At 43.0% G+C, this 25,392-nt stretch overlaps 1 protein-coding gene across 4 annotated transcripts in view; it reads right to left on the minus strand.

Annotated features, from left to right (window-relative positions):
* Positions 1-6,082, minus strand: part of LOC148019841 (Peptidase C78, ubiquitin fold modifier-specific peptidase 1/ 2) — a 117,596-nt gene extending 111,514 nt beyond the window's left edge. For all 4 annotated transcript variants that reach the window (XR_015694880.1, XM_087700039.1, XM_087700040.1 and 1 more), the window contains exon 1: positions 5,797-6,082. The gene's annotated coding sequence lies outside the window, so the exon portion shown is untranslated. The remainder of the gene's footprint in view (positions 1-5,796) is intronic.
* Between the last annotated feature and the right edge of the window lie 19,310 nt (positions 6,083-25,392).

Below are 25,392 nucleotides of genomic sequence, written 5' to 3' on the forward strand. Positions count from 1 at the left end.
GAGAGAACTAGAAATGAAACTAACTCTAGAAATTTGATTAATAATAATGACAAATGGTATCTACAATAGTACTTCCTTCCCTATTTATAGTTCTCCTCCAACCTCATTAGTTCCTATTATTTTCTAACTTTAATGCAAAGGTTTATGGATCAATTTCCTACATTACAAACCATCCCCTCCTCAAAAGCTTTGTCCTCAAAGTTAAGAGAGAGAAAAATCTGACTTGATTTTGAAGGGCATGCATTAAGGATTTGGGGTCAAATTAGGGATAGATTTATTGCTGTGTTTTAGGGTCTATAGGATGATTTATCAAATGTACTAGATATGATTGCCAAAAAGGGTAATTGAGCAAGTCATCATTGCTAAATGCAGTCTGGAACCAATACTTGTGAGCATCAACATTTTGTAACTAAATCAAAGAAAATTACTTGCTGATCTGAACTGTTGTCGGTGCAGCACCTTGGATGTATGCTAAATACATCCGAGAGTTGTCTACAACTATAGGAGTGAAATTGCTACCTCCCCCTTGAGTATCCACCAATGCTTTGGACCCCTACTCTCTTGAATCTGGATGAGTTCAAACCGACATCAGCTCTAACTGAAAGGCATCTCGATAAAGTTGTAACAACTAAGGATGGTTTGTCAAGTCATCCTCTTCCATCCACTTTACATTTGTTGGTGAAACAATGCTGAAGCTTCACCAAGAAGCATATGGAAACTTTACCTCTAACTTTACTTGCCTCAAGGTTATAGGCCTTTCTTCCCCTTAAGCATTGTGATGCTTTATACTTTCACACTGTTGCAATTCCAACTTAACTAATATGCAACATTATATCCAATTGACTAACCCCTCATGTGTACCTGACATACTAGGAGTTGTGACTATACATGGGAATTTGTAAGTTGAGCCGATCCCATAAGGTTGCATGATCCATCAATGATCCAACGATGGGATCATCCATTGGACAGGAAATAGGGTGGATAATAAACTCCCAAAGATCGAAGGTATCAAGGATACACTCCACCTTACATAACCAAAGCGAGTAGTCGGAACCATCAAGCTAGTCTTCCTTGGGCAAAGAAGAGAGTAGTACGGGCACCTGTATCGATGGTACCATGGATGGCATATGAAGGCCAACAGAACCAGCCTTCTATGAAACATGGAGAGAACAAGGAGAGGGATCCCCTACAGACGGGCTAGGTGACCTCCGATCATCGCTATTGTTGTTTGTTGAACGACCTCATCCTTTGAGTCAACAAAGAACTGTTGATAAGACATCTATGATATCTTGCAAGACAGCCACAATAAATCTGCATTTTGGTGGTAGAAAGCGCCAAAACAAGAGGAAATGGCTAAAAGATCACAAGAAAGTCGATGTAGAGGGTCCACCTGGGAAAACACTATCAACAAAGAACTATTGATAAGACATCTTGCAAGACACCCACAGTAAATCTACATTTTGGCGCTAGACAGCTCCAAAACAAGAGGAAACAGCTACAAGATCACAAGAAAGTTGATGTAGAGGGTCCACCTGGGAAAAATAGACTATCGCTTGCACAAGGACTATGTGTGTTTGCTAAGGAGAGTTGTTGCCTGACCAAGAAACACTGCATTTGCAATAGAAGACTATCGCCTAACTGAAATAGCCTGTTGCCTCCAGTAAGAGAGGAAGTGGGCAGCAAAATGGATACTTGGCATAAAAAAACAGACGCCTCCAAGCAAAAAGTTATGTTTTCAGCAAAACATTGATATGGCAAGGCCACCTGGCAATTTGAGGTAGTCTCCTCCGTGAGAAGTCAGTTCTATGTTTCTTAGACAATGATACCATGCTCTAATACTATGTGAGAGTGCACAACGGAAAAAGGAACTTGAATACAGAGGAAGAGAGAGAGACAATCTGCAAGAAAAGAAGAAAAGAAACCTACACTGAACAAGGAATGAATGCTGAATACAGAAGGACTGATCAGTCCTTACACACAGCCCACAACGTCAATGAGAGCACCAAATTAGGCTAATGATGACGACAACACCAGAGACAAAGAAGATGATAGAATCGGAGTGTGCATCTACTAAGGAAGGAGGGAAGATAATGACATATATGACTGCCACGTGGAAAATGGCCGTGAATAGTCGAATTTCCAAAAACTGGCTGACCTGAAATCTAGGGCCAAAAATATGGCCGACCAGCATTTAATGCTAGTAAAAATGCCAAAGATACTCGAAAAGATCCTGAAAATGATGGACAATGTCCAACAAGTGAGACGAGCTGAAGAATGCAGAAACTGCCCTGGAAAATGCACATAAAATCCAGGCTAGAGGAGAAAATGCAATGCAATTAACTGAGTGCTCTAGAATGAGCTACCTCCTCTATCAAAACAAGTGATAGACATGTCAAAGCTCCTAAAGTCCTCATTTGACTCAAACTCAGGCTCCCGGGCAAGAGATGACAAGGCATGACAAACATGGCTACTAACATAACCAACATTATCACCTTGTTGTCCATATTGCATGCCTTGTCTAAGATCACGCATTGCATTTTCCCCAGCACTGATTTTTCAGATCGAGAGGCATCATCCTTGCTTGATCCTATCTCACTATCTAAAGACATTCTTGTTGTAATGCTCAGCTAAATACAATTTCAGCACTAGAGCAAAGCTTCTAACCTTCAATCATGTGCCTCAAGCTCAACAATTCACCCAATTTACAATGGATGGGCTAGGATCTCAAATCCCTGTCAATTCTACAAATTTCAGATGTTGATTTCAATGTACGATGCCTATTCCTGTTGGCATGGGTCCCAAGGTGGCTGTCAAACCCTAATTTTTGCAAAATTTTAGGGTTTACAACAAAACTCCTCTTGCTATCCAACAAATCTAGCTGAGGTCTATTGAGAATCGCTGAGAAATGCTAAGATCTTTTGAGAAATTACTAGAGAAGGTGAGAGAAAGCCAAGATGAGAGAGAGATCTGATTTTCTTGCGAGAAAACCCTAAAATCTACCTGCTGCATGCTCTAGCCTGCATTTAATGTAATCACCTATTGCCACGCACCTCCAAAATTTTGTCACCTAATCAACAATACTATTGCTAGCCCTTGGAAGATGTCTCCCTACTATCCCGTACTTGTTGAGGCCCCCAACTGGTTGTCTTCTTCAGCAAATAGCTGTTCTCTGATTCAGAAAATCGACTAGTAGCTCTCTCTCTCTCTCTCTCTCTCTCTCTCTCTCTCTCTCTCTCTCTAGGCTGTAAACTAGCTGAATCATTGGAACCTAGCCTCCAAAACGTTTTCTCAATTTGCATGGACATTTATGCCAAGCGACAGCCTTCTAAACCCATTTTTTAGCATTATCCAACCATTTAATTAATTTTCACAATCAAATCATCTTGAAAATTAATTTCATCCCTTTTGACCCTGCCCAAAATTAAATGTGCCCATCCATAATTAAATTGGCTAGGCCATTTGCAACTTGGAGTGGTCCCCAAGCTCTGTTGACCCTTAGACGGCATTAATTAATTAATTAATACTAGTCCCTAGTGTCACCACCACCACTGACACTTATTGGCTAAATAATTGTGCTAGGGTCAAAACTGACACCAATTGACCCTCAAAGCCCAACTGGCAACTAATCACAACTTTTGCCTTTGACACCACACCCATTGCATCCTCAGGGTCCTTGGCGTGTTACCATGAAATATCTATGATGTGCATCACACGTGCGAAATAACCTTACACATTTAATTAATAACTTAATCAAATGTTATCAGCAAGATTAAAGCATCTCAAAATTTCACATCCCCGTGACAACACTCTACATCCTCGTATCCCATTAGCGAAAATGCCACCCATTAACAATGTCCCTTATCCACACCCGGAAATGAGCACAACTCTCTATTCTGGGACATCTGTTGGTATCCCCCTCACTCCCCTTGGACATATACCACCCATTCTGTCGGCCTCTCAAACGCAAGGATATCTATTCTTTGCTTATGCTACACCATCACACATTCCACGGGTCACTCCCCTGCAAGAATTTCCATGCTTTGCCTAACAAGTCCCTATTCTCCCTCCTTAGGCTACTCATGCAGCTACGATGTTCGTGCCTAGTCAGCCCATATCCACTTTTGGATCCACTGAGCACGCATCATGTATCCATGGTGGACACTCTAGCCTTGGGGTTCATTTCTAAGTGTACTCCACTAACCCACCCTATCTATTGGGCTAAAAATACATTAGCTTCTTTAAAATAGCTCCCAAAACATAATTACTTAATGAATTAAACATTTTTTCTTTTGAAGAATGCATTCCTAGAGAGTGTCTATGTACCATAAGTATAAAACCTATTAGGAGGACCCAAACTTTCAATAAATAGGCATGTTGCCCTCCATCAAGCCTTTATTTCACTTTTGCAGTTTGCAAGTGCTAGAGCTTCGCTATCCATACCTCGTTCATAGAGGATATCTCAATCAGAGTTGTCCATCATTGTTGTCCTACCGTCAAGCACCTACATCCCAGCCTTCCACCATAGATCTCGATTGTTTCCAGCCGTTCTTCCACTAATGTTCAACAAGGCTAGTAGGCCACACCATGAACTCATGGAATATGTTCAAGTTTCCAATCCTCAATGAAGCAAGCACAATTCTAAAACCACTTATTGCTATTCTCTATAACCAGCAACCCTAAAATTCAATTTGTCCCTTGATTCTAAATCCAAGAAAGCCTGAATTAAATCTTCTCTAATTGCATGCTCCCCAAGTGTCACCAATTCTACTATCCACTAACTAAATATAAATTAGCAACCTTCCTCAATCATCAAGGCATGCACTCATGCATCCCAATGCAATGCAAAGCTAATCCTTGCTAGTTATAGATCTGAATCAGCAAAATTCTCACGATAACACTTAAGGTTTAGAGTTGAGGCTCGAATCATCAATTTTCTTCACTTCATTGCACATGCATCAGGTGTAGAGAAGAAAGAAGTAGCAAGAGGTAGAAATCTCTCATTTTCAGCCCTAAGCAATCGGTAGCATCAATTTCCAACCTAAAATAGTGACCAGCATCAATAATCCTCATTGAACTTTGTTTCTAATCCTCGGGGAGCCAAGTTGTCCTATTGTGGACCTTTACATTGGTTCTCCCACATTAGCATTGTCATTGAGGTCTCGACCTAATTGTCTTCACTCTATCAAGTCAAGACTACACACATAGGATGAACCTCAAGATGAAGCTACGACCACTCTCTATCACATGTTCCCGATGGAGGAAATACCTAAAGATCATAGCTTTTTTTTAAATCCAACTATCTCTACATAGTCACAAAGAAACTTTCTATATAATCCTACAAAAGACAAGAAGAATATCTCCTATTACTCAAGAAATGTGCTTTCCATGGTAAAATGGCTTGAACTTTCTTGGATTGACTACAAAAAGACTGAAGTTTAATATAAATTGGATTGCAAAAATTTCAAGAAAAACTTCAAATCTTCAAGAAAAAGGCTTAAAACCGAAAAAAGGCTACCAAAAAATGTTTTCCGTGAACACGGGGGATTATAGTGCCGAAACGGTAATTCCCACAGCTTGAAACTAGCGTTTGCCATGCGCATAGACACGAACTCAGAGGGCTAGCTAAAACGCAATACGTGGGGTCCGTCCAAGTAGTACAGAATGCATTCAACTAAGGAAACACTCACGAGCCGTTGCACAATAACAATCAACCGCATTTACCGTTTGCCTGATAATACAATTTTACGTCTGCCTCGCATATCATTTTGCAAGTAAACTTTGAGCAAAGTCACTTACTTAATATTTCTGATTGCTTGCAATAGCACTGCAGGAGCTTCACGCTTTCGTTATCCCTGCACAGGCTGAGAAATAAAATGTTGATTTGACCATGGCTGTGTTCAGTCCCCCTTGTAGGGATTCTGGTGATGATCGTTTACTCGTAAGTCCTAGGACGGAGGACAATAACAAAAACTTGCGTTCAAATAAAACACGATCGCTTGGCTGCTCGCTCTGCGTGCGCGCGCGAGAGAGCGAACGAGAGAGAGAGAGAGAGCCTAGAGGCCAAGCGTATTGGGCTGCTTTCGTAATAAGTACCAGTATTCCTCGGTCCCAAACACAATATAGTTAACTCAGCAAAAACATTGATTTTTTAAGTTTATGACATTGAACACGTAATATATTTCTATTCTTTCTATTGTTATATCTATTTCTATTATTATATATTATTTTAGGTTTGGGAGGCCCAAATCTTCAAAAGACTTCCTGAACTTGCAACATAAGGCAAACCTAACAATTGTTAAATTTTGAAATTCTTCCTCTCTCTAGCGCACACATGCACGTGCGCACGCACTCTCTCTCTCTCTCTCTCTCTCACTTGCAACATAAGGCAAACCTAACAATTGTTAAAATTTGAAATTCTTCCTCTCTCTAGCGCACACATGCACGTGCGCACTCTCTCTCTCTCTCTCTCTCTCTCTCTCTCTCTCTCTATATATATATATATATATATATATATATATATATATATATATATATATATATATATGTGCATTTAGAGGCATACTTATGAGGTGTAATCAAGGATTTTAAAGTGTTGTGTGTGGCCTCACTAAGAAACAAAGAGGAGGAAGAGAGAAGGGGGGGAGGAGGAGGAGAGAATTGGAGTGCACTATTAACCCTAGTACAAAGAAAGCAAAAATAAAATTAAAAAGACATGGGGCAAAGTGAGAAAAGACGGTCCAACCAAAGAAATAGGAGGAAAAAAAGCTAAGCGGAAGGGCAACCTTAACAATTCAGGGCAAGTGCAATAGAGAAAATGCAAATTTTAAATATAAAAGCGTACTCTAAATATTTGTAAAAGAGTGTGAGGTTCCCTCCTATGCAATTTGTAAATGTAAACGGGCATGGATGAAGGAATAATGTAAATAGGAAAGCAATAGAGAAAGAGGACCTAAGCTAAAATGGCCGATCATGTAAAAAGGGGATGGGTGCCCAAAGGGATTAGGGCTTGTATAAAATGCAAAAAGTAAATGAAGAAGCTCATTCTTGTGTGTGCCCAAAACTAGCTCTCTTATTATTATTATTATTATTATTCTTCTTCTTCTTCTTGCTTGTTTGAGCTTGTGCTTAAGAGAGGGAGTGTGAGGGAGTGAGTGTGTGAGGATGAGGGACCGTGGTGGAAAAGCTCTCTATCTTCTCCTCTCTTCTTCTTCTCTTCTCTTGTCTCGTGCACAACAATGGAGCTTGGAGCTTGAGGATTGAGCTTGCACCTTGGATCGTAGAGCTATTAGAGAGCTTGTGGGAGGAGGCAACTCAATCGAGCATGAAGGTAAGCTCACTACACTCGTAGGTGTAAGAGCATGTGTGGCTATGTGAGAGGTAGTCATTGCACTTGGCTTGAAACGCTTGAAACAATGAGTGGTCTATGGGTCTTAGTGGTCAAGCGAGAAGCTCCCACATTTTAGTTCTATTGCTTGAACCAACAGATTCAAGCAACGAGTGCTTGCGCGCTCCAAATCGAGCATTGAAGTAGGGTTTGCCCCAAATTGATACTTGAGATAGGTAGGAAGAATGGGAGTTGAAGAGGTGTCCGATCTCCTTTGCAAGTAAGTTTTTCTGGTTTTTTGGATTTAGGTAAGTAGATTGGATTAGTATAAGTGGTTACTTGTGATTTGGATGCATTTAGGTGAGGCAAAAACAAGGAAAACATAGAAACACACGGTAGGGTTTTTGCTGTAATAGTAGGCCCAAAACAGGGAAAAACAGGAAAAGAGAGCTTTAGGGACAGCAAAGAGAGAGAAGGGGGAAGTAACAAGGTAAAAGAGAATGGATTTAAGAGGCTAGGAAGAGGGGGAAAGAGCTCATTTGTGTGCATTCAACCAAGAGAGAGCTTGAGAGAGAGAGAGAGAGAGAGAGAGAGAGCGCTACAAGGCTGGAAATAGTTTCGTGCGTTGGCAATCTTCACCACCGCCCCTTCGCACCCTACAAATAAGCTTTGAGGGTACCCTCATGTTGGATGATTGTTCCCAGGATTGTAGATGGAAGATTGATCAAGAAGTACATGAGATTCAGTAAGATTTTTCTTGGAACTTGCAACGCTGTGCTCGGACAAATCCACAATCGTTCAAGTCCCGCCACAACTTAGACAGCCTGAGTCCCTAGTCCACTCAGACAAACCATACCAATCCGAGTCCTAGACTCAGACTCGAACAACATTACTCGACCTCGGACGGCTCAAATTCAGACACCCCAAAATCATCCACTCAGATGCCCACATATTCAACATCTCGGATGTTGAGAGCCCTTTCATTCAGACGGTTCGGACTCCAAGTCAAGTACTCGAACACTGTCACCCAGACAAACTGCACAAAAGCCAAATTCTAGCAAATTGGACCTACCCAGGGTAGGCACATGCTAAGCCCAATCTAGACGACACCCCCGTAGACCTCCAAATGCATGGAATGGCTTATAAAGCCACTAGACTCATGAATTGCGATCTAACGGCCTAGAAAAAGATCGTGGCACTAACCCTCAGCCTCGCTCTCGATAAAGACCCTGACTGATTGACCAAACCTACTACCCCTCAAACCACACATCCAAGACATTGTAAAGACCCGATTCATGTCGTTTTAGGGGATCAGAATGGGACTATGCCCTATGGGTAGAGAGGTTGAGCAGCGCATCCCTCTCGTTTCCCATTCTCTTTGAACCAAGTGCGGCATGGGTTTGCTTCGGATTGGGTATCTCTGCATAAAGTAGGATGTCCAAAACCTGACGCTAGAATGCTATCAAGAGACCTTGACAACTAGGAACCCGAATTTCAGGTCGATCCTAGTGGGTTCGATCGTGAACGTTCCGTTGCGAGGCGGATTCGGGAAACCCTAGGTGACAAAACTCGAAACATTCCCTGGGAGTGTCAGGCCGCGACACTTAGATTCGTTTCTCGATAGACCACTAAAAGAGTGCCTGGAAAGCCGATGGGCGGGCCCCTCACAAGGTTTCTTTATCTATCCCGAAAGGTTATGTTAGCAAAGTGTTACAATGTTTCAATATGAAGAGAGGGAAGGAAATTAATACACCATTTCCTCCATATGTGAAAATAAGTATTGATGATTGTCCCAAATATTATTAAGTGAGGTCGAAATGGCTAAAGGTTTCCCATTCATTATGTGTGGGTAGTCTCATGTATGTTATGATTACCACTCACTTGGACATTCTTCTACAATGGGAGTAATGAGCATGTGTATGTCAAATCTTAGCAAGAAGAATTAGAAAGCAGTGAAAGGCATCTTGAGGTACTTTAGTACAAGGTATATATACTACGTATTGGAAGGAGGAGTAGTGGTGTACTTGGGTACACATATGCAAACTATACAAGGAATGAGCTAGCTAGAGAGGTCATTAAACGCACGAAAGGATCCAGAAAGTGTATGCTGCAAATGTATTGTTTTCATTGAATCTACACATTGCATCAATTGAACATTTGATGCACACCAAAAAAGCTAAAAGCCTGATTTCGCACAGTGCACTTTGAGGAGCACATCACTAGCATCTAAGTACCATAACATTGAGTATTATTTTAAATAATAAGGAATTCATACAAAGTAAGATAAGTTGAACGAACCTACTAGTAGGAGGAGACCCTAGACATCGAACACTGGCCAAGAACACCAATCGTCGAGCACTAAGAGACTTAAATCATTGAGCCACTTTAGGAGCAACAGTAATAGGCATGATTAGGAACACAGCTCTACTCGACTTGATTAATTTGATCAACACTCTGGTTGCTCAAGTAACTAGCAGCATGTCAGATGCCAGCACCAACCCTGAAAATGATGAGCTTGACTTGGGAGAATTTCCAATCGATATTCAACAAATGATAACCTCATATGATCTGTAAACTAAAATGGAGCATCATGGTAGACCAACTGAAGAAATCATAGTCAATCTCGAGGAAGAGTGAAAGTTGGTAAGGAGAGCATTGCAAGGCATAGTTGCCTATAATTAAGAGCAACGAGCTCAAAAGATGAGGCAAGACATAGAAATGTATGAGGTCCAATGCATCTTAGCGCTCGCCAACCAAAATAGGACAGGACCAAACACTTAGAGGGAGAGACCACTAGAAGCCAACCTTACGTTGAGCAAGCTTCTTACGAAGCAACTCTTAGACAACATGGTTGCAGAGCAGAGCAGAGTGGCCCTGGAAACTTCATTGCTAGGCAGGACTAGAAATCACCCCAAATTCTAAGAGCGAGACCAAGATAATTGTGGTTGCCAAGCAACTTGATAAGTATTAGCTCAACAACCACTTGTATAGCTTTGTGGAGCAGTTTGAGCAAGTATGCAAGGCCTAGGAGACAAAGGACAGATGTGGTATACTAGAACGCAATGACTTCAATAACCCCAAGAGTCTCTTCATCAAGAGATTCTTTGAGGAGGGATACTCTAACTTCTAGTCTTAGAGTGACCTAGCAAACAAGCAGTCTCCATTGTGTTCATAAGCAAAATCCGAAGCGAAGAGCTTTACAAGGCCTTGGTGAGCAACTCAACCCTACAAAGAGATGTGCCAGCTAGGGTCTTCGAAGAAGCCATATGAGTGGATGACCTATCAAGGAGAGGAGCTCAAGACCCATAACCCGAGACAACACTACCTTTAGAATTTTTAGAAAGAACTACAATTGGTAGTGAAAGATCTAGCCAGAGCACCCAAGACAAGGGAAAGAGTGTCTGCTAGAGCCAGCAGTAGTTGGCGGATGTGTAGCTAGAGTTGGCTAGGCTACAAGAGATAATGAGAAGGCCCGCACGACCTCATGCGCAATGTGTGCATTGCGAAGCAAACCACCTTTCACCGAGTGCATGGATCCTAAATCAAGACCCTATGCCAATTGTATTAAGTTACCACCTTCCACCGAGTGCATGGATCCTAAATCAAGACCCTATGCCAATTGTATTAAGTTTGGCCATGACACAATGCATTGTTGATTATCGAGGCGATTACCATACTCACATCCATACAATCAGTCTTACTACCTAGGGAGTAGACCTTCATATTTCGAAAGGAAAGCTCCACTAGCTCTCCCAGCATCCAATAATTCAAAGCCAACTGTCCCTAGGATGGATATCAATCCCATAGGGATACCTAGACCACCTGGACCCATCGTGACCCATCCATCGAGTGACGCTACAATACATTACGTAGAGGAGCCGAACGAGGACGAAGCATACATGAACCCTTACGTCTTGTACCATGAAGAGGGTAATCCTAACTTGATGTATTTCAGACAAGTGCCGGTGATGACATTGGATAGGGGAAGAGGTAGAGGTCCAGGAGGATAGAACCATGAATGCATTGCATACTCAAAAAGTGCCAAGATCGGAGAAGATCCCGATTTGAGGCGCCAATTAGAAGTGGTTGATAAGGTCAAGGAGTGGGTGAGAGAAGGAGTGCAAAGACTAACGAAAGTAGGTGGTTGGCAACTTGCTCATGACATTGATATCGGCCCATGTGACCCTACCTCTAGAAGAGCTACTCAGGGAAAACTCGATGCTATGGAAAGGATTGAAGCAATGGGTAGAACAACATGACGAGCTTGGAGTGATCGACTTGCCTGACCACGACATAGTAACGCACGTACCAAGCTTAGTCTTGAGCTCAGTGCCTAAGTCTTCGCACATAAATGCCTTTTGGGAAGGCACAGAGATGCACATAATTTTGCCTATAAATGCATTAGGAGATGCTACAAGGAAGGGAATTGTAGATATGGGAGTTGGAGTCAGTGTGCTCAACCATGCAGTCCCGCAGGCTTGGGGTAACCTACATGTGGAGAGTACAAGGTTTAATGTCATGTTGGCTAACAAAATGAAGGTCAAACCATTTGGAGTACTAAAAGACCGGCCTTTAAAGATAATAAGAGTCCAGTTCTCACTGAACTTCATAGTCATGAAGGGAGTGGACTACAACATCTTTCTAGGCCAACCTTGGACGCGAAACACATGAGTGATAAAACATTGGGGCAACGGTCTCATGTTCTTGGGCAATAGAGTGGAGGTTATAAGAGTCGAGATGGATACTTAAAAAACCACGTCGGTCGACCTAGACGCAATCTCTGCTATCTTGAAAGGAGACTCATAGGTTAGGAATTCTTACGGGCCACTAACGAAGTGTATCCCATGCCCATGCCCCCAGGATGAGCGAGATTGAATGCATGTGCTAGCCACCATCGACCTGCCATTCTCAAATGACGAAGAGAGAATTATAAGCAGGTTGCAAGGACAACTAGTGAGTCCCATAAAGCCACAACATCTTAGCTGCTTTGCTAAAGGGTATAACCTCATCTCCATCGGTACTACTTTGCATGATGGCCACGAGCCCTAGCAAACAACCAACACCTATCCCTTTCCACATTCCGTCTAACAAACTTGAACTCTAGGGGACCCTTGAGTACTTAACAAGAGGGTTGGCATGTAACCCAACTGCCAATCTCAAACCCCTCAATGATCTCATGGACGAGCCGAAGTGGTAGTGAACCAAAGTGCACTACTTGAACCTAATGCACAATTGCACACCAATCACGAACAAGAAGAGGGTTGAGGCTAGAAGCCTAGGAGACGATGAGCAATCCAAAGATAATGATTCAGACGACAAGTATGAAGACTGCTACCCAATGAATCCAAAGCACACATGTGCCATCAAGGAGGATATAAATAAGTTGTTAAGGGACGGATTCATCTATCAAATCTAGCACGCGGACTAGATATTACCCATAGTGATTGTCTCAAAGAAGAACGATAAAATTCGAGCTTGCATAAACTATAAAAAAAGTCAATGTTGCGACAAAGAGAGATAACTATCCACTATCCTACACTAAGCACATGCTCAAGAGATTAGTGCAAAGAGAGACCTACAATTTCCTAGACAGTTTCATGTCATAACCAGGTGTAGGTGCACCCTAACGATAAGCATAAAACAATGTTTGCAACAAAAATGGGGTTTGTTTGCCTATATAGTCATGCCCTTCGGGTTGATGAATGCACCAACTACCTTTCAGCACCTCATGTATACCATCTTGATAGACATGCTTAGGCGAGAATTGGAGGTGTTTGTTAAATATCTATGCATTCACTCTAGTTGGAGGGAACACCTAGATAAACTTCGTGCAATCTTTGAGTGGTGTAGGCTATATAACCTCTCCTTGAACCCCTTGAAGTGCCAGTTTTGGATGAAACATGGATGTATCCCTAGGGGACATGGTGTCTAAGAATGGCATTGCCACCAACTTCTGCAAGGTTAGAGTCATTGTCGATTTACCACCACCCACAAACTATAAGGGAGTTCAGTGCTTCTTGGGACACATAGGGTACTACTAGCGATTCATTTTGAACCATGCATTGATCATTAGGCCCCTTTACAAATCGATGATTGTATTTGAGTGGACCAAGGAATGGTAACATGCCTACGAGGAATTAAAAAAGGCTCTTATGATTGTACCAATTCTATGAGCCCCAGATTGGAACATAACATTCCACGTGCACATTGATGCCTCGAAGTTTGCTATGGGAGTTGTTCTCTGCCAACCTGGTAAGCATAATCTCGCTTTGCTAGTAGACAACTCACAAATACAGAGATGAATTACTCTACAATAGAGAGGGAAGGCCTAGCCATGGTATTTTTTGTTTATGAATAAGTTTCATCGTTACCTTTTGGCTACGCCCATTGTCTTCTTCGTTGACCATCAAGTCTTGCTTTATCTAGTAAACAAAACTTGCGCTACAGGGTGCGCATAGCTAGATGGTTGCTCTTACTTCTAGAATTCGACTTCTCTGTGCTTATATGCAAGGATAAGCAGCATTACATGGTCGAACATGTGTCCTGCATACCTACAGGAGAAACTGTAGGAGGGCATCATAGACAACTTGCCCGATACGCACCTATTTAGCATATCCAGTGAGAGAAACCTTTTCAAAGCTGATCTAACACTATATTGGCTAATGACATAGTCCAAGTCCTAGAGAGACCTATAGAGAAGGCTAGGCTAAAGCGCCTTATCCTTAAGATTCAATGCTATTAGTTAATTGTTGGCCAACTCGATAGACAAGGATAAGACGGGTTATTGTGAAGATGCATATGTGAGCACGAAATGCATGAGGTGCTTGCTGAAGCACATGGTGGAATTACTAGAGGATACTTCAGCAGAGACACTACAATACGCAAGGTGTTACAATCTCAGTTGTGGTGGCCCACCCTATTTTAATAGCACGATAACCCTTTGAAAAGTGGGGAATCGACTTTATTGGGCCAATTAGTACCCTGTAGCGCAGCACTCACATGTAATGTACATCATTATAGCGATGGATTATCTCACAAAATGGGCCAGAACCTCGTGCCACTAGGTAAAATGACACTAGGACCATGGCTCGCGATTTGGCTGCCCAATTGAGCTAGTTCGTGATCAAGACACACACTTCATTTATGAAGTGATTGCCCATTTACTTTCTATATTCTCGATCATTCATAGAAAATCATCACCATACTACCCTCAAGCTAACAGCTAGGCAGAATCCATGAACAAAATCCTAGTGAATGTACTGACTAAGGTAGTCTTTGCCTCATGCAGTGGCTAGGACAATAAACTCATGGCAGCACTATGGACCTACAAAACAGTCTACAAGATAGCCATAGGGCAAACACCATTCAAGCTTACCCCTACGAGACTGAAGCGATCCTGCCAGTGGAGTTTTTCATTCCAAGCTTGAGAGTGGTAGTACAAGAAAGATGGGATGAAAGGACACATGGATCGAATGCTTGATAGAGCTAGAATGCCTTTCTAAGACCCAACTCCTTGCTATCCATGCGCTAATTTGCAAAAAGGCAAGATGCAAGAGCTGGTTTGACAAACATGTCAAACAACGTGACTTTGAGCAAGGCGACCTAGTGCAAGGAGAAGATGAAGTTTAGAGGATTGGGACCTTTCAGGATCTACAACATCAATCGTGACTAGCAATGTAGAGCTCGAGACCCTAGAAGGAGAGGGCATAGGCTTCTTCAATGGCAGTCACCTCAAGAAGTACTACCCTCCAACGCACCCACTGCACGATCCTCCAATGCTTAAACCCCTTGTAAATGTAAGAGTAGCCACCATCACTAAGATAGAGGATGAGGATGAGGAAATGGTAGAACCTACCTACCTATGCATATTAATAACTGCCTAGAAGACACACACCTTTAATGCACTTATTGACAAGGGAACTGACTTTAATATCCTTACACACGATCATTGGACCCTCATTAGTCAGCCCCAACTGCAACCTACTAACACTAAACTCAACCCATTTGGGGGAAAGTCCTACTCATTGCTGGGAAAGTTCAAAATAGCAGTCTCTATTGAGATTGAAAGCCTACTTATGATCTTCTATGTGATACCTAACACTAAGGTTGATGGCGATAAGGAATCACTGTTAGGACGCACATTTAAATAGCAAGCACATTGCAACATCGTTGACTATGACTCGCAATGCATTCACCTTGCCATTGGCAATGTTTGGATAGTGACGGCTTTCAACAAGGGTAGCATGGCTCCATTGCAGCCTATAGTGCCACTAGTAGAGGAACCAAGGGTATGTCCTAAGGAGGGAGGTCTGGGACTCATCCCACCTTGTTGAAACAAATGGCCACAACCCAAGGGAGCCACACCCAAGACCATTGAGCAATATCTCAAATGGGTGCCCAAAGCAGCCACCGCAGCCACCTAGAAGCCAAAACCGCATGAGCCCATAACTACGAAACCTCATCCCTAGGCCTAGGAGGCAAAGTTGGCACTATCGAAGCAGATGAATGATCAAGTCGCAATGGGTGTCCAAAGACCTATTGCATGCTAAAGGCTACTAGAAAGGCAATAAGTGGATTTGGTTGTCTAAGACTACGAGCGACATGTGTGCCTCTCAATCCATGCCCTCTAGCCCATCTCCACAAAATGGTAAGCTAGCTAGGAATGAGAAATCAATTGACTCCCAAAGCACCAAATCCATAAAACCTCAATGCGTTTCTCGACCAAAAGCAAAATCAACTACCCCTAGACCAACTCAACCCGACACTCCCAGTATCCCAACTACTCCATGAGTAGAAGGCAATGCATCATCTAAGCCACTAAACCAATCCATCACACGAGTGGCTAACAAACACCCCACTGAACAGCCCAAGAGACATGCATCTGTAATGGAGTTATCTAGCTCACAACCAAACCCTAACCTCTCGGCCACGGGCCTTAGACCTTCTTACAAGTGTAGATATATCCTTACATTGGCCTCAAACCTAGCCACTAATATGGGGGATGACTTAGTCACCCGCATTCAGATGATTGGATACTACCTTCACCATGCTAGCCAGGAGCTATGAACGACTAGACTTAGGGCTCCTAAGTGAACCATTAGCAGCAGCAGATGTACACTCCTTGCCATGCACGTGGGAAGAATCCAAATTCATGTTTGTCAAGATTCCCATGGTAGACAAGGAATTGATCGCCACTGAAATCTCTCAAGAGCAAGCTCACACACAACGATTGATCACATCCTATATAGTAGGAGCAAAGTCTCTACAACAAACCAAGAGCTTGAAGAGTTGAAAAAGCTAGCTAGCTTTGACTCTTCTTTTCTACGCAAATGGTATGCTCATTGTTTCCAATGGGAACAAGAGGGTTGCCAAATTATGACCAATGTAGAGGAGAGATGGGCATTCAAAACCTTCAAGTACGACCCAACCTCTTTGAGAGTACTGGCTATCAATTGCAATCGACTGTTAGAAGACCACGTCATGGCCCACCCCTATTTCGATCCAATCCTGACCGAGGAGGAATTATATATCACTGTTAGAAGACCACATCATGGCCCACCCCTATTTCGATCAAATCCTGATTGAGGAGGAATTGTATATCACTAGCAGGATGAACTCCGGTGACTTCCTCATTGATGTCCTGACCTACATTACGCACATAGGCATTAGACCTCATGACATGGAACATCATGCCCACTTCGAGTATAACTCAAACTTCTACGATTTCTCATGAAAAAGTAAAGCACAGCATGCATGCACTTCATGCCCTTAGCCCTTCATCCTCAATCCTAGGAAGGATTTTCATCATTCTCGGCGGGGGGGATAAGGCGGAAAAGAAGACATGACTTGAACCTTAAATTGAACTTTAAAAAGCAAAAAAGACATATAAAAGTCAATTCGTACTTAAGTGTTCATGGGATTCTGGGTTGAACTACATGGACTGCTTGAAGCAAAAATTTTCATCCTGTGTTTGAGCTACATGGACTGCTTGAAGCAAAAATTTTCATCCTGTGTTTGAGCTACATGGACTGCTTGAAGCAAAAATATTCATCCTGTGTTTGAGCACTTCATCTTTCCATAGCATATGTTCATAACCCCCTCATCTTTTTGCAAAAAGTCATTTCAAGTAAACTAATAGTGAGTTGTTGCATCATGACAGGACTTGAGATGGCTAGGGCATGACAAAGACAACAAGCTCCCATTCACGAAAGAAGAGTAAGGCAAATACGGCCTAACAATGGAAACAAGGGCCTTTAATAAGCTTAAGTTCACAAGCATCCAAAACTTAGAAAGCATGGTGAGATGAAAGAGCAGGTGGTAAAATTGATTGTCGACCAGGGTAATCTTGGCAAACACATGGAAAAGGTTGGTCAAGCCATTGACTATAGCAAGAATGCGGAGTTCCTGTGAACTTTTGATGTGAACAGGAACAACAACATTGTGGCAGCAAGACAAGGAGGAGAGACTTGCATAGTAGAAGTAGAGTTGAGCCCCGAAATAGTGGAAAGGGCTCTAGGGCTAGTCAGCAAGCCTGAGAGGCAACCCAAGAGAGATGTTTATAGTATGCTAAGGATGGACAAGGCCCAAATGTACATGAATGATGGAATTAGCCTAGCCGACATCTGTGACCCTCCAGTCAAAGGTACACTGCCCTGATGAGTAGGATTGGAGTGCCACTACTCAAGAGCCTCATGGCCAAGTCATTGGATGAACTCAATTGAAATGGCTACGTGTGCAAGACTGTGGAAACATTAGCGAAAGCACTAGCCCATAGAAGCCAGAGCAATAGGCGGGGAGTCTCCAGCTTCCATAGTGGAGATGGCAAGGAAAAAGCTAGCCAACTAAGGCCTCCAACATAGGTTTTGGAGGTGTGCTCACCGCCATCATCCAGGAGGCCGTTGGGGACTTGGAAAGACAAAAAGTGGTAGAAGAAACCCCCGAGCGCTCACTTGCCCCACCCACAAATCTTTGCTCGGGCAATCACCCAAAAAGAGGGAAGCTCTACCCCAAGTCCAGTAGCAATAAGAGGCCTTGAGCAAGAGAACCATGAATGAGGAAGGGAAGGAGGACCCAGTCCCATCGAGCCAAGGCACAAAAAGAAAAATCAAGCTAAGCACCCTAGGAAAGAGGAAGAAAATTGTGGCAAAAGAAGACAAGGAAGTAGAAGCCACACAAAAGGAATCGAGAGAATTAGAAAAAAAGCAAGAAGAGGAAGATGAACGAGTAAGAAAGGTGGAAGAGGAGTCAAGAAGGGAGGAAGAGGAACAAAGAAGGAAGCAAATAAAAAAAGAGGTAAGACTAAAAAGTGAAGAAGACGAGCAAATGACCCTAGTGTTGCAATTGTCGGTAGAGCAAGCCTCCTGACCCAAAGAACTCACAAAGAGAAGTCCATGTGATGAGCTAGGCTTTAGCGTTTGCAGTAGAAGAAAGAGTTCAAGGGCCCATTGTGCTAGGCAAGGGAAAGGTCCCCATGAACCCACCACCACCGGCCCTGATTGCCATGCCAATCACCACACAGGAGACCTCATAAGAGGGAGTGGACCAAAGCAACTGCTGGTGTGGGTGCAATACCTACTGAACTTGATGAAGCAGCTCAATCCCCAATGGCGGAGCCACAATAATAGGGACAAAGAGACATGTTGTTGTGGGGACGCAGAATCTAGAAAGGATACAAAGAAGTCCAAGGTTGAAGCATCCACAACGTCTATGGCATTGGCCATGCCGGCAGTGATCAACTATGATGAGTATGTGTAGGAGCTCCTAGGCCAACTTGAAAAGATGAAGGAAGACAAGAAGGCTACCATGGCAAAATTGGAGGTGGAAATGGATGCATTCGTTGCCTACCAACTAGAGAAGACAAAGCAGATAACCATCTATCAAATGCGGATGAACAACCTAAAGAAGGAATTAGAAGCAAGGAAGAAAATGGAGGTAAAGAAGGAAGAAGAAAGTGCAAAAGAGCTACAAGTGGAAAAGATAGAGGGAGAAATGGGGCTAGAAACGGACTTTTCGAGCCTCATACAAGGGCAAAAAGATATGGAGGAGTAATTCAAATAATTAAAAAACCTAGGAGAGGAGCTCACCAAGGAGTTGAAGAGGGTAGCCCATGTAGAGTTCCAGAAGGAAAGGAGGAAAAATAAACGAATACTGAACGAACTACAAGAGATTAGGGCCCAGAAGGACACAGAGTCAACAAAAAAGCTACTGGAGGCAGAGAACTAACTCCTCGGGGCCCTCCAAGAGCAAGAGCGGCTAAAATAAGAGTTGAATCACCACAAACACGACAAGGAAAAGATGTTTCCAATATGGAAAGAACAAGAAGAGGTGGTGACAACACTATCACAAGAGTTGTGGCGGCTAAGTCAAGGTAAGATAGAGAAGAAGGCCAAGGCCTAGGAAGAGAGGAACCTTGGAAGAGCCAGGGACCTGGCCAAATGCCTTGCCCTCCTAGTAGAAAGTAGGAGAATCATGGCAGAAGCAAGGCCCAAATCAGTGTGAAGGTAGGGCTAGAGGTTCAGCAACACACCTTCCTCAATACAATACTTCATGTAACTTAGACTGAGGATGATGACCTTGTGGAAGGGCTAAAGAGGAAGCTAGAGATCTCAAGGAGAGCCATAAAATATGGCATCCAAGGGCACACCGCAAGGACTAGCACTAGCCCAAGCTTGGCACAACAAAGGCAACTTTTGCTACAAGTGAGGTTCTCAATAGAGGAGTTACAATAGCTCGAAATTGGAGAATAGGAGCACATAGAGAGTAACCAACCACAGCAACACAGGCTGAACCACCATGGAATGAAGGGCTCGATTTTGAGTGACATGCTGACACCAAGGCACAGCCTGGTGAACAGAGCCCTCCCCTACCTCCGAGAATGGAAGCAAAAGGCCAAGAAGAAGAAGATCCTACCACTACAAAAAGAATTGTCAAGGCCAAAAGGAAACATATAGAGTTGGCTGACTTCATGAGGAGAAAGTTTAATGCTAGACCACAATACATGCTCAATGTCCAAATGTTGCAAACCAAGGAACAACTACCTATCAATTGGGCACTAGAATTAAACCATTGGGAGTAGCGGGAGAATGGGTGTAGGCCATTTGAATTTGAATTCTCCTACCCTTTTGCCCTAAATCGAGTGCTACCCTCTCAAGTGGTTGAAGGAGCCATCCAAATCACAAAGAGGCTAGGAGAGCGATGGCTAGACAAGAGGACTATAAATCCCATGTTATAAAGAAGAGAGGTTGTGAGGTACTAGGAGGATAAGGTCATAGAAGAGCCAAAAAAGGTCAAAGACTATGAAGCCCAATCTAAATGGCGTTGAAGAATCTGAGACACCAATTTTGAGGCATGGATGGCTTTTTGCAACACGCTATTGTATGAAAGGGATGACCCACCTACATGGCTTACTTCAGGTGCCATGGTGTGGATTTTGACTAGGGAAGCATGGCATGTATGACTTCCCTTTGGTCTACAATGTCAATGCCACCACTCTTGAAGAATGCTTGACCTTTGGAGCACAAGACCTCCGACCTTCCATTACCTACTTTTTGGACGAGTTCATGGCATGCCTCGAACCCACTTTCCTTGCCACTTAAAATTACATTCGCCTCTTGCGAATTCTACCAAAACAAAAACCAGTAGCCCAAGAAGAGCGCCTAACACCCCTCTATTTTGATATCAATGTAGGGATAGACAACTGTGCAATGACCCACCTAATGTTAAGGGTTGCTCTCTTGCCAACTTTTTGCATGAGCCTTTTGGAAGATATGAGTGATAGTAGGTTCTCAAAATGTAATCATTCTTTCCTCTCTACTACCCCTCTCAATGTAAGGATTAACCAAAAGGGCTACATGCAAAGCCATGCATTCCTTAACAAATCTCTTAGGCCCCCTCGAAATGTAGCTCTTACTGAAGAGCATTAGAATGATGTCTAGCATGCTCCCTCCCAATGTATCTCACAAAAAAAAAAGAAAAAGAAAATAGAAAACAAAGCAAAGACCCACATGAAACAAAAAGAAAGGAACAAAGAGCTTCTCATGTAACATCGAAGTGCCACAAATATCGCACCTAAGGGTTCTCAAGTTAGGTGCATCTAGTGGCCTTGGTTGGCCTAACCCCCTAGCCCTCCTTGTCTCCCCACTTCACTCTTAGGGCACATTAAGTGCATGACACACCTAGGGAGTTTTGCGCTCACCTACGATTAGACCTGTCTCCTTAAGTCACACCCACAGCGCCTCCCCTTGTACACAAATTGGATTCTCAAGTGTGGGACAATACTCATTCTACTCCCAGACTCCATAATCTCACATCCATTTCGTGACGATTCTTCTCCTCATCCAGTCTCCATGAAGCCCCATCATTGACCCACACAACAAACCACTCAATCACCTGAGCCCTCATCAACAGGTGCTTGCACGTGCCATGGGATTGGCACTCGGCTAGGAGGGGGATAATGTTAACCCTAGTACAAAGAAAGCAAAAAGAAAATTAAAAAGATGCAAGAAAAAGTGGAAAAAGGCAGCCCGCGCGACTGAAGAAATAGGAGGAGAAAAGGCCAAGTGCAAGGACAAGCTTAAAAGTTTAGGGCAAGCACAAAAGAGGAAATACGTATTTTAAATATAAAAGCGCACTCTAAATCTTTGTAAAAGAGCATCAGGCTCCCTCTTGTGCAATTTGTAAATGTAAACGGCATGGGTGAAGGAATAATATAAATAGGAAGGGAATAGGAAAAGAGGACCTAAGCTAAAATGGCCAGTCATGTAAAAAAGGGATGGGTGCCCAAAACAGGGATTATGGCTTGTATAAAAGGAAAAAAGTAAATGAAGAAACTCATTCTTGTATGTGGCCAAAACTAGTTCTCTTCTTCTTCTTCTTACTTGTTAAAGCCTGTGCTTGAGAGAGGGAGTGAGTGTGTGAGGGTGAGGGACCATGGTGGAGAAGCTCTCCATCTTATCCTCTCTTCTTCTTCTCTTCCCTTCTCTTCTCTTGTCTCATGCACGGAAATGGAGCATGGAGCTTGGAGTTTGAGGATCAAGCTTGCTTGAGCTTGCACCTTGGATCGTGGAGCTACCAAAGAGCTTGTGGAAGGAGGCAACTTGATCGAGAATGAAGGTAAGATCACTACACTTGTAGGTGTGAGAGCGTGTACGACTATGTGAAAGATAGCCATTGCACTTGGATTAAAGCACTCAAAACAATAAACAGTCAGTGATTCCTGGTGGTCGAGCGAGAAGCTTCCACATGCACATTGAAATAAATAAAGTTAATACTCTCGTCAGTGGACATGGTAGTGAAGACGAGCACATGAGGACAAGGAGACACATGCAGGCATAGAGGCAGAGGCTAGCACAAAGATAGAGACAAAGGTAGGCGTAGAGACCCTAACCCCCATATCCTCAAGCCTAACTCCCCCTCTCTATATGCCACCTTATCGGAGTCATAAGAATCCTAATTCTCCCTCATGAATGATAGCCTAACTCCAAAACAAAACCCATGTTGGCCAACAAGTGTAAGCTTGAACTTTCGAAGACCCTATATCCCTTAAGTTCCAATGCTTCTCTCCCTCCTATAGATTGCAAATTCACTATCTATATATGCATCCTTAAATTCATGGAGTCCCCAAAAACCTTAGCTACCTACTCAAAAAGACCCTTAGACTACATGCCCTCTCTAAAAGAACGTATCCCCCCTCCCTTAATCCAACCCCTCATGAACCCTCATATAAATTCATATAAATTCCAAATGCCCTATCTGCATATGCATCCTTAAAGTCATGGAATGCCCAAAAGCCTTAGCTACTTGCTCAACAAGACCCTTGACTACATGCCCTCTCTTAAAGAACCTAAACCCCCTCCCCCTTGCCCCAACACCTCATGAACCCTACGTTCCTAGTGTGGTGATCGTAGAGGTATTCGAATCTCTCTCTCTCTCTCTCGTCAAATTGGTTATTTTTGCAAGTTGGATAGATTGCTTGACCTAGGAGGGATGGGGCTTGAGAGGAAGTTTCCATTGAGCACATGGTAGGTGAGGTGCAAAATATTGTCATATTGGGAGAGGACGGGTCTCAAAAGGAGTGGCCATTTAGAGTGAGGTGAACAATGCCTGGGAAACTATTTGGCAAGGATGGGCATGGTCAAGTTGTTCTTAGTAAGCGAGATGGACGAGGTGGGTGATTTGGGATAGGAGGGCCTTGCTAAAGTTATTATTGAGGAATCCATGGTCTCCATAGAGGCTAGATGTATTAATCCCTTCTAGGAATGCATGACAAAGGAAACACTCAAAAGGAAGACAAAACTATCAAAATTTAGAATGATAAGAAAAGCTGAAATCAAAGCAACTGTTTGATGTATATAATTTTCTGGACAAGAAAATTATGCTAAAATTATTTAGTAAAAGAGATCTAGGCTCACTCCCCTACAAATTATAAATCCCAAGTGAGGCATGAGCATAGGAGATCTTGGCCAACAAGTTGAGAAAGTATTGTAAAAAATAAAAAGAGTGTGTGCAAGGTAATAGAAGAGCAGTCTAAGCCAATGAAATGGGAGGGTGCCTAAGAAAACCAAGGTCACGTATAAAGGCTAGAAAGTTGTAGAGGCGAAAACCACCAAGATCCACGGACTGCTTATTATTTAAGCGTTTCAAGCAAGCACTAATGGATACCTCTCACATAGCCAACGTGCTATCCCTCTCTACGAGTGTAGTGAGCTTACCTTGATGCCCGATTGAGTTGCTTCCTCTCTCAAGTACTCTAATAGCTCCACGATTCATGATGTAAGCTCAAGCATCCTCAAGCCTCTTCCTTCAAGCTCCATCCTCCATAGCCATACGTGAGATGAGAGAAGAGAAGAGAAGAAGAAGAGAGGAGATGGAGGAGGGCTTCACCTCCAAGATCCCTCACCCTCACATAGTCACTCCCTCACTCACTCACACTCCCTCCCTCAAGCACTCACAAGCAAGCAAGAAAGAGAAGAGAAGAAGAGAAGAAGAAGAGTCCACTTTGCCACACACCAAAGAATGAGCTCTCATTTACTTTTTGAACTTTATATACAAAACCCTAAATCCATTTTGGGCAGTCATCCCCTTATTCCCGCTTTTCTTACATGGCCGGCCGTGGCCTAGGCCATTTTTCTCATTGTCCTCCTCTCTTCCTAGCTTAGTCCTACCACTCGTTCATGGTTACAAATTACATGGGAGGGAGCATGATGCTCTTTTACAGAGGTTTTGACTGCACCTTTATATTTAAAGGTGCGCCTTCTTGCTTTTGGCTTATTGCGGCTTCCATGGTTGCATCTCGTACTCCTGTGGTTGTTCCTATGCCTTTAGATTTCTTATGAGCCCACTCTCTTATAGGGCACCTTTTCTTTTTTTTCCACCTTGCGCTTTTCTCTTGATGCCTCATCTTCTGCTTCCTTCGCTTTGTAGTAAACAAAAGTGAATGAATAATACTTATGATGAGGCCATGTGCAGAGGTGATAATACTCTTGGGAGATGGCCACATAGTTAAAGTATGACTCACTATAAAAAAATCATACGTGGAATTTGGTTTCTTTGCCTAGTGGCAAGTGTGCTTTGCCATGCAAGTGGGTGTACAAGTTGAAAAGTACCCCTAAATGCCCCAAGCCAAGATATAAGGCCAAATTGATTGCTAAGGGCTTCAAGAAAGAACATGATGTATGAAGTCTTTTTTGATGTCAGGAAGAGCTTTGAGATGAAGGACATGAGATAGGCCTCACATATTCTTAGAATATACATTACATGCAATTGCTCTAAGGGGTTCCTTTACTTATCATAGAAGGAGTACATGTAGAAGGTCCTTGAATAGTTTTATCTGTAGGATGTTAAGCCTATTGGGTATCCTTTATCTTCTCATGTAGGCACTTTGATGTATGCCATGATAGCCACTCATCCTGACATAGCATTTATAGTGGGAGTTGTGGCACTCTGTATGGCTACTCCTGGCAGACGGCATTGGCATGCCGTCAAGGGTATCATGAGGTACCTAAAGGGCACAACAACTATGTGCATTTGTTGGTGGCTAGGATATAGGAATCATGGGCTACACTGACTCT

The sequence above is a fragment of the Lygodium microphyllum genome, chromosome 19 (genome assembly GCF_053477565.2).
Source record: "Lygodium microphyllum isolate KBCC chromosome 19, Lygodium_microphyllum_v1.1.10, whole genome shotgun sequence".
Taxonomy (NCBI): Eukaryota; Viridiplantae; Streptophyta; class Polypodiopsida; order Schizaeales; family Lygodiaceae; genus Lygodium; species Lygodium microphyllum.